This window comes from Haemaphysalis longicornis, unplaced genomic scaffold (genome assembly GCF_048455015.1).
Source record: "Haemaphysalis longicornis isolate Haplotype H1 unplaced genomic scaffold, Haemaphysalis longicornis Haplotype H1 scaffold_2, whole genome shotgun sequence".
Lineage (NCBI taxonomy): Eukaryota > Metazoa > Arthropoda > Arachnida > Ixodida > Ixodidae > Haemaphysalis > Haemaphysalis longicornis.
In genome coordinates, this window is record NW_027526295.1 from 70,411,968 (window position 1) to 70,426,382 (window position 14,415).

Genomic DNA, 14,415 nt, shown 5'->3' on the forward strand with positions numbered 1-14,415 from the left:
TAATTTCACGTGGTAAACGTTTTTGAACCTGACAGTTATACAAGCCACCGGACCACTGTTTTAGATTTCTAATATTCTGGCTCACCATTTCGAGAGCTTCGGCTGGAAACCAAACATGATGAGGGGTAGATGATTTTAGTCTCGTGGTAGGTGGCGAGGCGTTGATGAACCATGTGCTCAAAGATACCCGAGGCATGCTTCCTTGCGTAAAAAAAAAAAGGTAGGAACACAGGAAACACGCCTCAGTTATTCCAGTACCAACTTCCCCAACTTCCCGATCTAATTAACACGTGCTCAAAGCTTTCCCACACACGATGAGTCGGAGAGATGTTGCGGAAATGTGTTTTTGCTGGGTTTGGGGATGGGAGCCCCGTCTGAGAGGACCTACCGCCCATCTCACTCTAAAAACGAAAGAGACAGCCTTGAGTATATTACGGGAAAACCCCTTAGGGGCTCGGGCTGTCGGCGTCTCATGTCGTCGTTGTCGTCGTCCGTCGTCTCATGTAGTCACGGTGCTAAAACACCGGGACACTCCTTTACGCCTCTCACTCGAACGTAACGCGTGCTAAAAAAACACCGGGACACTCGTTTACGCCTCCAGCTGGGGCGCTTCGTAACGGTGCGTGCTAAAAAAACACCAGAACGCTCGTTTTACAAGGCCTCGCGCTAGAGAGCTTCGTGCTTCAAAGACAAGAGGCGTTTACAGCAACGCGCTGTGTACCTCCACTCCCCAACGGTTCCATCTCCGTTGGCAAAAACGCCGATGCGCCAAGAACACACTTATATACTGCATGACTGCATGCTTCGCTCCTCCTCAGGTTTCAAAAAGTGGAGATGTCCCGGGATCTTTGATCAAAGTTTCCGTGTATCTTTCAATCACACGTGTTGCTGCCCAGCCGGCCAACGGTACTGCGCATAGCTCTATGCTCTGTCTTGGTGGAGCTGTAAGCGGTGTCCGTTGCGTCACTAAAGACTCTTTCCAAACACCCTGTTGAGTGCAGGATTAGTGACCAGTTGGCTAGCGTAGTACCAATGTTCGAGTACAAGTCGTGGGCGATTTGCTGCGGCGACGACATCGCAGTCTTGGAAGATTGTCTTAGGCTCAGCTCTGGCTGCATGCCGGCTCATCCCAAAGGAGCTATGGATACATGGATACCCAGTCTTTGTAAAAACTGTTCGCGCAGAACAGGCAAAGCACAATAGAGCCGAACGGGCTCCACCCTTCCCGTCGATCTCTCCTGTGTATTGGCTGTTCTGCGATAACAATTTTCGCGAATACTATAGACCAACTGGCCCAGCAGTAAATTTTGTGAATACGCTGCTTTTTTTTCTTAATCCTTGCTTCAGTATGCGTTCGTTGGGATAGCCGTAATGCACTCTTTTTTCCCTTTGCTGCCCAAAAGGATGTTCAGTTTTACCCGCAGTGTAGGGGCAAAGCCCCTTAAGGGCTCGGGCTGTCGGCGTCTCCCGTCCTCGCCGTCTCCAATCGTCACGGTAAATAAAGTTGTCAAACGATGGTCCAAATCCCAGGCCATCTACTCTAACGCGAAACCCGAGGAGGGGCGAAGAATGCAGTGTATATAAGTGTATTCTTGTCGCCTTGGCATTTTTTCAAACAAAAATGTAACCGTTGGGGGGTACAGGTATACAGTTTTGCTGTAAAAATTTCTGATCTGCGAAGCACGGTGCTTTCTAGCGCGAGGCGTAAACGAGTTTCCCGGTGTTTTAGCTCCGTGGCTACATGAAACGACGATTACGACGGCGATTACGACGACGACGACAGGAGACGCCAACAGCCCCGGCCTGTAAGGGGCTTCTCCCCTAAAAAAGAAGTGCATCATGAATAAAACAGGTACAAAAGAAATTAGCATTATTTAAACTAATTTACAATACATGAATTTTAAGGATTTAATTGCATTAATAACAGAAACTTGTTAAATTCCGTCTCGAAATCAGTTTCAAATGCCAGGTTTTTTCCTGTAAAGCATAATTCTTGCCAAGCGGCGGCATGTGACGCAAAAGCAACTTATGGCCAATCTGTCTCTTATTTAATTGTTTAAATCCGGTTCAACGCAAGAACGGGTGTGCACCGCCTCAGCAAGCGCATGATTGCTCCCCCCCCCCCTCCCGGCGCTTTTCTGGCGCCCAATCAGCGCACGCCGTGTGGAAAGAGAGAGTCAACGCTGCTCGTTGGCTCCAGAAACGCTCTTTTCTGCGATGTACGCTTGCCCATTAGCAACGATTTTGCTGTGTGAAACACCGGCCCATACTCCATGCTTCGCGCTCTCCCAAGGTTTCACGTTAATGGAGATGGCCTAGGACTTTTCGCGCTAAGCCATGTTCGTGGGTATGAGCCGCGCCAGCAGTGGTAGTGGTTAGAACGTTTTTACTTACACATACCTCGTCTTCTCACTCTCTTATTGCTGAAGTGTTTCTGCAACAGAACGAGCTACCCCCAGGAGCTGAAAACGGCTTGAAAAAAGCTAACTCAAAAGAACGATGACAAAAATAATCATAGAACACCAAAGCTCGTGTAATAAGCTGTGAATGCGAAAACATTCATGCCCAAGTGTACACCGTTAGAGCTCCTGCACGTTTTGCGCCGCGAGAACGTTTTAGAATATTCCAAGCGAGGTACCTGCAGTGTTTTGGGGTACACAGCCACCATTTGCTACCGCGAAGTTGCTGCCGGCCACGAGTGAGGTGCTTCAAACCCCATAGCGTCACGGAGCTTACTGCGGAGCATAACGGCCGGGGTAAAGGCGCTACGGAACACATAGCAGCCAATAGGTAACCGGTAAAAAGCGCAAAGGCTCATGGGTACATTGTCTGCTCCCGCGAAGTCTTTCCACTTTCGTTTCGAGAGCTGTCCTGGCCTCCCGCCAGCCAGCAGCTTTCCCGCGCGCGTGTGCTTGTTGTTTATCTCTTTCTACAGAAAAAAAAAACGCTCATGCACCGCGCATTGAATGAATAACGACGATGAATCCTACTAGAGGCTCCTCTGAAAGGCAAGCACTCTGTGACAAGTAAACAACACGCACACACGCGCGTGAAAGGCGCTGGCGTACGGGAGGCCATGCGAGATCTCGAACCGCAAGTGGCAAGAGCACACGACGCACCCATGAGCCTTTGAGCTTTTTACCGGTCACCTATGGTAGGTTAACAGCCGTGTTGATGTTACGAACAACGGACGCGGAACGCCCGCTTTTGTCCTCAATGTACCATTTAATGCGTTCGAACACTGCGAGTATGTGCGGCTTAAACGCTGGCCAACAATGCAATCAATGTTTTGTCATGTTCTTTATTCATGTACCTCGCGTGGTTTTTACTGGTGATCTTTTTTAAATGCAGAGCATTTCTTAGCCTCGCCTGTTCCTGCGTCGGACGGTGTCAACAGCTCCGCGTCCGCAGCAGGTGCGTCTCTCCTTCCCTCCTCTCTCTCAACAGCAGCTGGCGCGCGCATGCGTCGTAGTCAGCCCGTTCGCTCCGTCACGGTCTCGGCGTAACAGGTGCGTGATAGCAGCGCGGCGGGGCGTGGAAGGGCGCGCGCAGCTTGCGCATGCGCGCTCTCCCCCCCCCCCCCCCCCCCCCCGTACTGCTCTCCCTCTACTGCGCGCGCTGCAAATATAGCGGCTAGCGGTCGCTCGTGTTTCAGTCACTGCGTTGCTCCCTCCTTCCTTGGTTGACTAGGGAGCCTACATGCGCCGCGCCTTCGTCGTTTAGGGTGGTGCCACTCTTTGACACAGCTCGTGCCGCCTTCCGCCGTCGGGCAGCGTTGCCAGCACACGTTGCCATAGCAACGGGGCCGATACCGCGCCATGTTGTTCCCCAGTCGGTTCACTGCCGCCGTGTGCGTAGGGCTGCGTCCTTGCCGCCTGTGACTCACGGTGACTTTTGTTGACCACGGGAAGCTTTTCATAACCATGCCAGCTCGGTGAACGTGTTGGGAGTTGTCTGAGTACCAAAAATGCCCGGCTGTTGCGTTCCGCAATGTACGAACCATTGCAGAAAAGGCACACGGATGTTCCGCTTCCTGGCCAGCCCGAACCGAAGAAAGCGCTGGCTTGTTCAAGTGAAAAGGGACCGCTGGGAGCCCACTGCTGCTTTTCGTGTTCGCGCTGTGAGTATTGCAGCTCGCTTCATGTTTTTTGCACGCGTACTTGCAGCTATATTCTATTATTTAAGTGCTCTGCACCTACAACGCTTTCAGCGAGCGTCGTCGTGTCCTCAACGTCTCCTCCGTCGCCGCAGCGCCGGTAGCGCAGGCCATGGCCTGTTTTGGTGGTTTCCAGCGACGGCTGCACGTAGCCGAGCGGCAATTTAGCGTGCAAATGCAGCGTGCGCGCAAGTGAATTGTTTGCGTGGCTCGATTATGCCGCTTTACGCATGCATGAAACGTGAAGGTTTAAAACCAAGCCTGGTTATAAAACATCCCCGAAAGGCCCGAACCGTTCACGCTTGCGACAGAAAAGGCGCGATTCTCGTCACTGCGACAAAAGCGATCTACGCAATCTTCGAACGCGCTGCAATTCAGATTATTGTCTCATCCCTCAGCTGCGTTCGGCAATCGACTTTGAAGCTGCCGTGTGCTGGATATTCATCGGGTCGCCGAAAAAATTGTCCCCTGCGTTGCTTGTGTTGATATTCCGTACGGGGGTGGAATATATGATTGATTCTTTCTTGCAACACTGCCAAATTGCGTATGAGGGGTCACTAAAGTCTGCAAAGATTTCTGTGGCGAACTGCCCCATAAAAATTGCCGTAGTGCATTAGTTAGAGGGCATAAACAATTTCCATTTCAAAAGGTAAAAAAACGCGCGAGAGCAAGCATTCTGCCTCGCGAGTTAGAAATTCAAGTGCAATATGTGGTTTTCAAATATTGTTAAGATTGGCTTTTTTCTTCTAGGCACATTTTGAAGATTCAAGTTTTGAGCAGCACCGACAAGATACCGACAGCGCCGACAAGATACGCAGCTGCGATCAATTTTTTTATGTGAGGACACTTGAACGAGTTGAGTGGTACATTCAATCGTAATTCAGGACTGTGCCTTTGTTAGTGACTCTATGCAACTTCATTGCCGTACAGTGGTAATAAAGACAAATTGATGCCTCATTTGTGTATTTGAATTATAGTGTGTTCAAAAAAGCTGTGAAATATTTTCCTGCTAACATTTTCTTTTTCTGCTTCTCAGTACCAGCCTGAAAAAGGCATTCAAAACCAAGAACACTGGTGTGCCTCCATTCACATTGCCCCTTTCTCTCGAGACGTTGCTCTCCATTATGTCAGTTGCTTACGACGTGTTTTTATTCTCGACTAATGTCATGTAATCTGAGATATATTTCCTGCTTGCCACCGAACTTACCTGCGAAAAATAATTGCACCGTAGCACGATTCTGCATGTGAAAAATAAGATACACCGGCTACGCGCCACATGGAGCTCCAGGCACGAAAAATCGCGTAGTCGCGCGCTTCTACGCACATCTAGTGCTTCCAAAGGAGGCACTGGCAAGCCTTTACCAAGGACGTGAATGCCGCATTAAACGAATGATCCCACGATCTCAATTGCGCCCAGCAGCAGTAAGTTTTTGGAAAGCTGCTTGGCCATAACCACGCACGATCGTTTCGAAGCAGGTCGTGCTAGAGATAGCCTGTTCCGCGCCTTCGTAGCCGCGGCGCACGCCGGCTGCCTAGGTCGGGCGGGCACTAGGGGAACAATATGGCGGCCCGTCAGGTTTGACGGCCGCCACAGCCGCCGTTAGGAAACCTTGGACTCTGCTGTCGCCACCCTAAACGACGAAGGCGCGGCGCATGTAGGCTCCCTATGGTTGACGCTCGTGCCCACGTTTACTCGTGTCTGCTACTCCAGCATCACGGAAGAAGCGATGGAAACAACATTGCCTTCAACCAGTACTGAGGCCCCGATGCTCTGCATTTACTCGTGTTCCCCTCGCGGGAAGGCGCGGGAATTTTTTTTTTGAGTTCACCCTTCATATAATGTCTGTTGTCCAGATCTTTGAGATATTAAAATAATTAATTAATAAACAAAAATAAATGATAAATAAATAAATAAATAAATAAATATACTTCTGCTAGGACGTGCATCGCGCCGGTGCCCTTGGGGGCTTAAGAGAGCCGTTCCTCGGCTGCGGACTCTGGACGCCGATTCCGGGTTTTTCGCGCAATAGGCCATTAATTGTTTTTCACATGGGAAAGAACACAGGGCGACTTGAAATCCCTTCATAAAACATCGCCGTAAAATATGTGTTTTGCGTGACTTTTAAATAACAACGTAATGTCGCTTAATTTGGTAAACTAAACAAAAGCACGCCTAGGCCACTCGTTATTAGCAACCGGGTGAGAATGAAAGGTAGATAAGCAGAGTGAAAGCGAGTTGCGTGCCCGTCCGGGCGCGCTGACGACCACGCCAAATGTTCCGCCTAGAACCACGCTGTTCAGTAGAGACAGTGAGAGTAAATAAATAATAAATGTAGAAGGCTTGAGGTTACTGAGCGTATGAATACTTTTCCCGTAGCCTGCACTTTACGGCACAAAAGTGCGAGGCAACAACTGTGCCTGTCTGAGGCTACGGGTGCCTCCGTTCCTTATAATCTAACGCGTCGCCGTAGCTTTCATTGCAGGCGCGTAGAGTTCCCGGTTCCCGCGCGTATACCCTCGAAGCTCGTCTGGGCAGGATTGCGATACGCGGCAGTTGTCGTTAACGTGGTATAACCCTATACTTAGGCCCGCAGTCTGCCATTTGACTCCTGCAGTAAACAACGACCGCTGAAGCTGGCTAACCCAACCCAGCCCTACTCAACCAACCCAGCGCTCTGATGGGCGCATCAGTGAATGCGTCCCAGTGTAGCAGCCATTTACTGGACGACAAAAGCGCAGAAAGCGCGAATGAACGTTCAGGAATCCCCCGCATTAAATAAAAAAAGGTGGGGCGGAATGAACACAGAGCCAAGCTCCCGCCATAAGCAAAGGGTAGGGGCGGAGAGGGCTGTTGAGAGGCGTGATTTGAGCGACCTGCCCGGAAGCTTTGGGTGGTTGCGCTGCGAGTAAGCTTCGATCCGCCTACAGTGACCTTCAGACAACTCTTTGCAAGAGGAATGAAGCAGAAAAAATACCGGTGGCGGCAAGGAAAAGAGCAGCCCAAAAACAAGCACTTCATTTCAAACATTTCAATGAATTTATTTATTTGTTTATTTTATTTATTTATTGATACTGCGAGCCTTCGTCAGGCCCATACAGGGGTAGGCATAAAAGAGAAACACAAGAGTAGCTTACAAGATCGTCAAAGCGTATACATAATCAAAACACTGATGAGCAACTGAACGCTAAAAAAGCAAATGCAAATTAGTTTTAGTTTACGTAAATTAAGAAGGACTCTGGAGAAAAGTTGGCTTAAAAATTCCCCCGCATTTCCCCGAGGGGGAGAATGTGAAAGTGCGAATGCACGGTTGTCGGCCCGCTTGCGGCGCTTGCGCTCGGCCCCCGCAGCCCACCGCCTCGCCGCCTTCTCTTCCATCTCTTCCATCGGGTTTGTAGTATCACGTGTACACCACGCAGTTATCAAGCCGCTATAACGCCGCTGACGACGTAGTTTGAATGCGTTAAAGATATAAGGCGCGTCACTGACACTGATATCAGCGTCGCGTCCGTGGCTTGGTCGGTAGAGCGTCGCGCTGCGGCCGCAAAGTCCTCGGATCGAAACCTGGCGCCGGATGCTGTTTCTTTTTTAAATATAGAGGAGCACTGCGGACGCCGCCGCCGCCGGACGCCGCCGCCGCCGGACGCCGCCGCCGCCGGACGCCGCCGCCGCCGCCGGCGGTGGATGGTTTGGGGTCGCTTATAAAGTGCATTACTTAAAAACCAGCTTGACGACGTGCAGACCGCACTTCAGGGCGAAATCGGCAGTACTAACAGCGCGCACAAGCATGATAATTGTAAAAAAAAAGAGACAATAAGCTGTATGAACAGAAAATCACAGCAAGTGCATGTTTGTAGTCCAACGCAGCGTAAAAACTGGATGAACGACGAAGCCCGGGTATACAGACGGATGCCGCAACTGTCGTAATAACTTTAACGGATGACGTAATTTCACGTGTCGAGCAGCCAACCGAACTGCGTGACAGGCCGTTTTTCTACGTCCAAACACCACGATAGTGCTTTTGCGTCGGTAGTCTGAACACAACCAAAGCGGACAAAAAGCAGCGCTGACTACCAGTCGAATGTTTGGACTACACCCACGCATATATATGACGGTATACGCATGGCGAGGAGACCGTAAAACGAAAAGGAAGCACCCAACAGGAAGTTAAGGTTTATTTTGACGAGAAAGACGACTTCGCATACAAATTACATTCGAGGAACGCTATCATACCACCCGGATACTGGGAATCAAAAATGCCCCGGGAATCTACCATGCCTCTTGCAGTTTCTTGCGGCTAGGAAAGGGGATGAATATATGTTGATTTTGTAGTGCTGACATGGTTATCTCTTTGTCCAAATAAGCCCCATGTTTCTGTTGGGTACTTCCTCTTCCTTGCATTACTGTCTAGGCATGCTTATTTTTGTCTTCCGCACAAAGTTCCCTTCAAGTGAGAAGAGAGAGAGAGAGAGAGAGAGAGGAAATTCTTTAATGATACCGAAGAGGTGAGCCCTGCATAATGCTGGCTTGCTACTTCAGATGGTTGGTGAACATGTGATGGGGGTTAAATGCTAACATGAATAATAGAAATAAGGAAAGGAAAAACGAAAGAAAATCAGCCGAACGGACACACGCTCACACATGAAAAAAAAGCGACAGAGGCAGTCACAGGCTGGAGTCGAGTCCAGAGTCTCTGAGAAAACGCACAAGAGCTTTAAAACCCCGCACAGCACTGTCTCCACTGTTACAGGGGCCTAAAAAGTCCATGCTGAGAGTTCTCGCCCGTAGTAAACTTCGCGCTGTCATTCGCGCCGAGTTGAAACGTGGGCAAACGCAGAACAGGTGTTCAGTATCTTCTTGTACACCACAAAGGGGACACAGAGGTGATGCCACCAGACCGATTTTGTTAAGAAAGCTTTTGGTATCGGCTACTTTGAGGCGCAGTCGATGTATAGCACACTCTGTTTACCAGGATGAACCATGAGGTATACGAAACCTACACTGCGGGTCGAGAGCGTAAAGGGGGGCGTACTGCAGGTCCGGGTTCCGCCAGTGCTGTAATTGCATGCGCCATACGAGAGTTGTGGCTATTCCGTTGACGTCTTATTTGGAATAAGGGAGTTGTGCTGGTGAGCTCTTGGAATGGTCCTTGCTTTCCACTGTAGGCCTATTACTGTATGCGTTTCAGGTGGATGTCAAAATTACTTTGTTTGCAGGAACTTAATCCGGCTGGAATGATCGCATACCACGGAAATGGTTCACATAATGTCGAAATTACGATAATGTCGAAATACGAGGAGCTTTTGTTGCTTACTGTAAAAGGTATGGTCGGGGCCGCTCTCACGATCTTGTGTCCAGTATAAATGGCCACTCGCAAATTGGCTCAGCTCTCTGGAAGACGTACGTTTGTCAAGCGTGCAATTGGAAAAATGGCAAAGGGTAAGTTGTATTCACTGGCGAGGCACGCATGCAGGCAACCATGTGGGGCCGCCGTCATTGTTCACGTCGGTCCCCGCGGGATGGCGGTACTTGCATGTGCTAAGTAAGGTACATGTATACAGGGGCCTTAGTGCTAAGCACTAGCACTTGCTAAGCACTTGGCTGTACATGAGGTGTGCTAAGCACACCCCACTGAACTCAAAGCAATGCCTCGACTCCAATGTCAGTGCGATAAATAACATCCCTGTTGACACCACCGTTGAGAATCGGGGTGAAATGTAGCAGCCGACACATGCCGGTGTTTTTTTTTTGTCTGTGGCGTGCGCGAACAGGGGCACAAGCCGCGCCATCTACGTGGTCCTTCGGCCATGTCCGTGGTCGCTTCCAGCGTTGCCAAGCGAAGAAATTGACAGCTTAACTTTTTAGTGAATACCATCGATACAAAAGTATGGATGGTATTCACTGCTCAGCAGTCTTTTCACCACCACAGCGTATACGCAGTACGCGCACTTGTCCATTCTTCTCACAACCAGAGTCAATAACAAAATGATGACTGGGGCGAAAGATACTGATAAAAAATGAAAGCCGTTCCATTCAATGTGAGAGGTGTCGGAAGTGCAAAGCAGCGATTCGTCATAATGGGCTGTAGCGGCTAACTGCTACCACCCAATGAAATTCAAATTTCCATCCTTCACAGTGCTCCCGGGCCCCTTGCCTGAAACTGCGCCAGCGGGAGTACTTTTCTTTTCTTTTTGTGCTTGCTTTTCCCTCATCCAATTTCCCGCACTGCCATTTTGTTTCGCTCACTTATCGTAAAAACCAACGCAGGGAGCGCTCCTAACTAAATGAACGCGGGCGCTGCCGGTTAGTTACGTATATTTTGCCTCAAATGTACCTACAGTTTTGTTTGCGCTAAACAACGTGGAGATGTATGACAAGCGCCAGCAGTTCACGAGTTTCGAACGCTTATGACTATATAAACCTACTGGCTTTCGAAGCCTCTGTTGGACGCCGCGCTGACAGAACGCCGTGTGGCTCTGCTTGGGTCCAGCGAGAGAGCTACGACAAGGCGAGCCCCTAAAGTGCTCTGCACTTAAAATACAGTGTTGGTCTATGAGAACCAAGAAGGTCGAGAACAGAATGTGCCAAGTCAGCTGTATTTTTCATTTTTAGTGTAGTCGTGCGGGCGGAAGAAGAAAGAATGCTGGCGACCTCCGTCCTTGACAGTGAAAATCAAGACGTTCGCTTACGAGGCCTGAGTGGGTAGCTCGATTAGCGAAGTGTTGGCCGTCTATTACACAGCCACTCGGCCACCAGTAAAACGCAACGTGCTTATGGTTTAAAACCGCCGGCAAAAATTTTTTTGAAAGAAAGCAAAGCGAAAAACGATAAGCAGAAAATAGGAAACACGCATTATAAAGAGATTGCCACTCAATGGGATTTTTCTGCAAAGAAAACTGCTTGAAAACCGAAGTAGCGCAAGCCGCCAAAAAAATGTGAGTAATGAAGTGCCAGCTTGATTGCAGAAAGCCATGGCTATTTGAAAGTGCGAGGTGGTGTTCGCTAATGCACTTGCCACTAGCGCGGCAGCATAACTGAGCAGTAATGAACCGGTCTGGGGGACACATTTCAGAACGCTCTAGGTGATACAGTTGCTCTTCAATGTTTGATATAACAAGGTTTCAGCAAAGTGCCGCCGGAAAGCTGGGGGCGAAAAAATCGAGGCTCGTATGTATTAACATGTATTCTGCACTTTTAAATATAGTGTGAGTTTCTTGAAGTTGGCACATAGCTTGTCACTAGCACATCTTTGACGGCATGTGTTACCTAACGTAATTATGCAGTTTTTACCCGCAAAAACGGGTTAAAGGTAGCCTATACTGTTACTGAGCTGGTTTCGTTTGAGCGTTTGCCGTTCTGCCTTTTTGGCGTCATAATGAGTTTTCTATAGGTCTAAGCCCTGGCAAGCTTACGGGTAAGCCCAAAAAGTCAATTCGGAGATCTCAGGATAAAAGAGATGGCGTGATAGCAAGCAGGAGGGGCCGTCGGAATAATAAGGACAACCTCGAGGGGCAAAGCCCGCCGCAATGCCCAAATTTGGGCCTCCTGTTTTACACGGTCCTCCTGCTCCTCTTGATAATACTGTTGGTTGCGCCATGTTTGTGGCTTCGTGTTATTCTGTGTGGTTGGAACACTTCTTATCGTGAAGATATGAAGTGGGGAATGTACCGCTGGCTGAATGAATGCGAGGCCTTTGCAAAACAAAAAGGGCGATATTTCTTGGGAAAGAACGATTAGTGTTTTCGTGCTAAATAGTATCCACTACTGTGTTCCTCTCTCCCATCCCAGAGGGGTCACCCAGGATTCGGCTCTTTATCGGTCACCCGAAGTCATTCCTGTGAATAGAAAAGCACTCACTGTCAACAAACACAAAACAGACACTGAGGACCTCTGCAAATTGATGCAACTTTGGAGCACTCGTTTCCAAATAATGATGAACTGATTGTCTACTGTGGTTGCGTCGGACGAAGATGGGATTACTTGAGTAGCCGATTTGATATAGGCATCGATTAAGTGGCCAAAGCCCTGAAGATAATCTGGTTCTTCGTTGTGAAGAGCAGTGCCCTTGAAAAGAGCTCAGTCGATTTCTTTCTTTCTTTCTTTCTTTCTTTCTTTATTGTTTCTTTCCGTACAGAAAGGGGAGCAGAGGCAAAAGGCTTGGAGCCTGACTAGGGCCCCTGCTCCGGTGGCAGGCAGCGTGCGGGCACAGTATATTATATTGCACACTTGATAAGCCCTGATTTCTTGATAAGCCCTGTAAAGAGAATCGTTTTATGGTGAAAAACACGGGGAAAGAAGGGTGGCCACAACCCCGAATGGTGGAACAAAAGGTCCAGTCCTTGTTGAGGCCAGGCGTCGCCCAGGGGAGACTTAGTATGGTATTAGGGGCGAAGCCACTTAGGAGCTAGGGCTGTTGGCGTCACCTGTCGTCATCGTAATCGTCGTCTCATGTAGTCGCGGTACTAAAACACCGGGACAGTCGTTTACGCCTCGCGCTGGAGCACTTCGTGCTTCAAAGACAAGAGACTTTTACAGCAAAGCTTGTGGGGATCGCGACTTTCACGCGAACCCCTTTTTGGCTAGCTTCCCGTTGCGGCCGGCGTGCACACGCGCCTCGCTCACGCGACGGGAACCATACGGGAGGGCGCCAGCGACCGGACGGTTTGTTTTCGCCCTGGTGGAAGCGTTGACCCTTTTCCCCTCTGCCTTACCCGAGAACCAGTTCTTCCTCGATACTAGCGCCACCGTAAGGCGAAGTCTGGTGGGACGTAGCATGACGAGGGGACGGCTCTTGTCTTGCGGATCCGGTAGCGCGCGGACGTTTCGGCGCGCTGGTCCTGACCTGGGGGAACGCGCCACAAAGGACGCGTCCGGGCGAGCTGAGAGACTGCAACCGCGCTCGCACTGCGCAGCGCTCCGCTACTCCGGTATGCCATGGGTGAGTCGAACCATCTCGATCTCTAGCGTTGTTTAATGCCTCGCTCCCAGTGTTACCGTTATGGCCTACGATCAGTCTGTATGCAGTGTATTTGATTTGCACTTTGCAATAAATGCTGCCATTGATGTTTTGCCCTCGCCGCCTCCTGCCTTTGTCTGTCTCCGCAAACAACGGACCCGTCCGCAGCCGGCGCTCGCAAGGCATGTTTGCTGAGCGCGGATGGCTGCGGGGTGGGAAATCACTAGTGTGTGAAATGTAGAATCCCACATCTGGCGCCCCAACGTGAGGCCTTGTTTGCGGAGACGAGCAGGAGGCACGGCAGCATCCTTTGTTCTGGCGTCGGACGATCCGAGCACAGACAACAGACTTCAGGCCTAACTGATTGGAGCGAGTTATTAGCAGAGGCGAACTTTCCTGAGAGTGAGGCGAATGATTTATTGCTGCAGCGTTTTTAATTTGTTAAGCGCCGAGTTTGCAGCAATCGTGTATATGGCAGGACATCGCTGCCAGTTAACACGTGGTCTCCGACTTTTTGTCGGGACGTTGTTGTTTATGGAAACGAGGGTTTCCGAGTTTGCATCCATGCGAGGCCGGGAGCCCGCGCCGTTGTGTCAGCCCGAAGTGAGTGTGTACGGAAGCTGCAATTTGGGTCCGAGTTTTCTTTCGTTTTGTCGACTCCGGGAGTCGAGGCTCTGGGAGCCGTGTGGCCGGGCCACGTGTGCCGCAAAAGGCTAGCTGGTATTGCAGCCTGGCACGGGCGCTCCGATATCGCTGATTGCGGTAGGCGCCGCTCGCTCATAAGCTGCTTGTGTTGCAGCGAGCGTGTAGGACCCTAAAAAGCAGATGTCTCCTCACGGCTGCACGTACGGGCACGTTCAGGGTTTCCTTCGTTTGGTCCGTTTTATTTTGTTGTGTTTTTGGATGCGGGTCGTTTGCCGAAGTGAGTGACCCGAAGGCTTTCACAGCCGGTCCTCCCGGAGAAGGCACGACCTTGGGAACAATGCGAGGGCGCATGGAGCGCTCCCCCTCTTTTGTTGATCGCCTCGCGCGAGAGAAAGGAATCTCTGCCGCCTCAGGAAAGACTTGCTTTGACCCATCGCTGCTTGAAAAACTGCTTTCCGCAGCGTAGTTGTTTTTGTTGTCGCGCCACGCGGGCGACGGGACTGAAGGGGGGCCTCATCCCTCTTCCACTGACGGGGAGAATTACGCGAGGCAAACTTTGCGCCCGCTGATTGTAACGTCGCAGGAGCCCTGTTGTTCGGCTCGAGAGACCAAGCTCTATTCACGTAAACTAAGCGCCACTGTGTTGAAACGTATTTCAGC